Source organism: Canis lupus, chromosome 3 (assembly GCF_011100685.1).
Source record: "Canis lupus familiaris isolate Mischka breed German Shepherd chromosome 3, alternate assembly UU_Cfam_GSD_1.0, whole genome shotgun sequence".
NCBI lineage: Eukaryota > Metazoa > Chordata > Mammalia > Carnivora > Canidae > Canis > Canis lupus.
Window position 1 is genome coordinate 90552747 of NC_049224.1, and position 3885 is coordinate 90556631.

Below are 3885 nucleotides of genomic sequence, written 5' to 3' on the forward strand. Positions count from 1 at the left end.
CATTTGCTGGTTGTATGATCCTTGCAAGTTACTTACCATTACAAGCCTCAAAGTCCTTATCTGTAAAATGGGAATGACAATATTTCCCTTGCGAGGTTACTATAGGGACTGAATGAGGTAACATGGATCATCACCCTATCTCAGTACCAGGCATGCGGTATGACCCTAACTAATGATAACAGCTATCGTCACTCGTCAGCTTATGATTTTAGCATGTCATTTAATTCCTTAGCGCCTAGTTACCTTATGGTTGTTTTAAAATTAAGAAGCGATGTGTCAAAATTGCCTAGCCCAGTCCTTCACCTGTCTAACTGTCTAAATTACCCAGTGGTGTGAAAAAGCATGGTAAGTAAAGAGAATACACATTAGACCTTGTATATTTTAATCAATAAATTGAGCACTGTTCATTTAATTCCCGTTTATTTTCCCCTTCATGACAGTTTCAGGCTTTCCTTAGCCCACAGTTAAAATAAATTGTTTGCAAGTCACTGAGCTTTGTCATTGATAACCACTTAATTAGGAGGTGCTATTTTTCTACATCTGCTTGTCCATCCAGACGTCCAACGCATTCTGATGCTATGCGCGAGAATGCTGACTTCCCGTCTCTCAGGAGTTCCTGTGGTCTCAGAGATGCAGGACAAAAGTGCCGCCCCCGTTAGCCCTCTTGTCACCACGCCTCCCTCCTCTCTTAGCACGCGGGACAGTTCAAAGCTGAACTGACTTTCTCTGTTCTTCCATCAAGAATTGCAAAACTTCCACTCTGCCCGCCTGCTGCTTAGTTCCAATTCTAGTCATAATTTCCACCTTCCCCCCCACCCCGACCTTAGCTATCCTGAAGAGGCAAAGGGCATATTTTAGGTGTAAAGCAAACAAAACTCTCACATTTGCCAAACAAAATTTCCAGATTATATGCCTTACCCACATGAAGCGAAATCTGTGGTTGAGGAGGCATTGCACTATCATTAAAGAGTTTATTTTAATGAGAAGTAGGAAAAACACATATGCCAACAGTATTTGAAGAGAAAGGAGGTATTTCTGTTTTCTATGATTGGATTCACATTGTCTATTTCCCTTAAACATTTGCTTTCTTGGTATATTTGAGTTGTTCTACGTGGTCAGCTGTTTTCCAGTATGAATTTAAAAATTTATTAATAACTCAACATTTTGCCCTTTTTGTATTTAGACAAATTCACAATCCATGTTGCCTATATTTTTAGTTTCAGTTTAGATTTTTCCTGTGTTTTCCTTCCTCATCTGGCCCATCTATGGACTAACCCTCTGTCTCCAGTTCATTCCTGGGCACCTGACGTCTGGCTAACGTCCATGCCTGCGTTTATGCTCTAACAGATGATAGAGAAAGGTGATCGCATTGAGCTCCGTTGCCACACGAGTCCATTCCCTTTTTTTTTTTTTTTTTAATCTATGGATTTCTTGTGGTTTGATTAGAGTCTACTGGGAACTTTCTGGATTCTTTTTTGGTCTTAGTTCTGCTCTTCTCTCCCCACTAAATGGTTGTTCCAAAACTTTCCTGTTTCCGCTGGCATTCCTCTGTTCAATGAGTGTTAGTCCAAAGACGGCTTTCCTTTCATCTTTCCATTCACTACGTACCTTCTTACGCTTTGCCAACATTTCTTCCTAACTCTGTCACTTTCCCATAATCATCCTCCAGGACCTCTCCATCGTGTCTGTTATCAGTGCAGTGTCACATCCATAAATGTTGGCTCTTAGAAGTCTATTGGCTTCATAATCCAATCTCCCACATCCGCTCTACCTATTTTACTTCTAAAACTTCTCAGCAATCATGCAATAGTGCTGTAAACAAGCGAGGAAAATACTGGAGCTTTAGATTATGAGAGTCATTGTCTCCATCTAGCAAATTACAAATCATAGCAAATGATTACTCCATCATAGCAAATACAGAAATGTTATGTCCTCTTTCACTGATACTCTTCATGTCTCTCACAGTCCACATTTCTGTTCTCAATAATTCAAGTAAATATATTTTCTTTCATATTCAGTGTCCTTGGACCCTATATTTTTTAAATGTGTGTGTGTGTAATGTTGTGTCATTAAGATTCATATAGTAACATTTCCTCCCTTCAGTATATTACAATTTTTTTTCAAATTCTGCTGCATTTGTTTAGTTGACTTAGAAAATTGATGACAAAAAAAAATTGATGACTGATTTACTTTCAACAACCAAGATTAGACAAAATAGTGCAATTATCTTTGTTACTTGAATCCTTGAAAATATCAATAGATCTCAAACTTAAGCTAGCAGGTCAAAATTCCAAGAGTTTGGAGAAAACTGACATCTATATTCAAAGTTTTGACTTTTATGTGCAAGCATATGGCTTTTAGGAAAGAAAATCAATAGCATTCATCAAATTCTTTTATTGTCATGTTTAATACTCAGCACAACCAATTACTATATACCTGATATTGTTGAAATGTCCAGCATGAGATATTTTACTTAATGGCCACAACTATGATGCTACGTAGGTATTATTGTCTCATTTTTAGGTAAAGACATGGAAATCCAGGAACATTGAGTGAACATGAAAATATCAATAAACATTGAATCATAAGAATGATTAACTATGTGAGCAAATATCATTTTTATGACACAGACATGTAACACCATAGAATGGGACATTTCTTTAGCAAATTTTCATATTAAAAAAAAAAAAAGCCCATTCAACAAACTTACTCAACACACACTGAGCTCTCACTGTGTGCTCAGTCACTAGATACTGAAGCACAGTGGTGGGCCGGGTAAGGAGGATGTCACACAACACAAACCATAAATGTTTCCTAAATCTTATCTTCAAACACACAATAAAGTGGCAATGCTTCCTGAAGTTGAGTAATTCTCCAGCACCAGCAAGTAACCTGTAGGTGTTAGTTTTTTTATGTGTGTGCTGTGGGGTTGCCGGTGGAATGTTTCAACTCGTCTTCTAGGAGATTAGTGATATCACTCAGGTCTCCATTGAGCTACATGCCCAACTTGCCCAAGTAGGGTACATATCATCTTATATTGTGCTGTTAGGTAGACTTAAATTAACGGGGATCTTTTCAGATGGCTTAATCTTTTTTTGGCCAATGTAAATGTCAAAAGAAGCAGATGAGATTGTGGATAGACCAGGACAGAGATCCTGGCTCTGATGTATCCTGAACCTGTAACTAGATGTCCTCATGTTTGTTATCTGGGAATTGGTGAAACTACCTCTTTCGCCAGGTGGTTGTGAGCCTTGTAGGTAAAAACGAGCAATGAAACATTAAAAACAATACTTGGAATACCCTAATCTCAATCTAAACTAGGGCAAGATGAAAACCACAAGTAACCTGAGTGGAAAACATAAATTAGTTCTCTCGCTGATATACAAAAATACCTTTATCTTATGAAAGGCGCTTACTAAATGGTGTTCAAGCACTAGGGATGTAAGGAAGACAGGCATGCATTAAATAAAAAACACCAATATAGGATTCAAAGGGACTGAGCCCTTAATCTGTGGGGCCTGAACTAACTCTAGTTAGTGTCAGAATTGAACTGAATTGTAGGACATCCAGATGGTGTCACAGATGATTGCTTGCTGCAGAGAAACACACACACACACACACACACACACACAATCTGATGTCAGAAGTGTTTTAACTGTGATAGTATTAGGTGTATAAAGGAAAAAAAAACGAGTTTTTCCTAAACACTGTCCATCTTTGTTATGAAAAAATCTAAGTTATAATCAACACTGCAAGAGATTATGTGATGATGTACATTAATTTGCCATCACTGTGTCTATCCTCTTTGGTCTCTCCTCCTGGTAGAAGAAGGAGGCACCTCTGTCTCTTGTCAGGTGTCCGAGCATGCCTTCTACGGGAGCAATA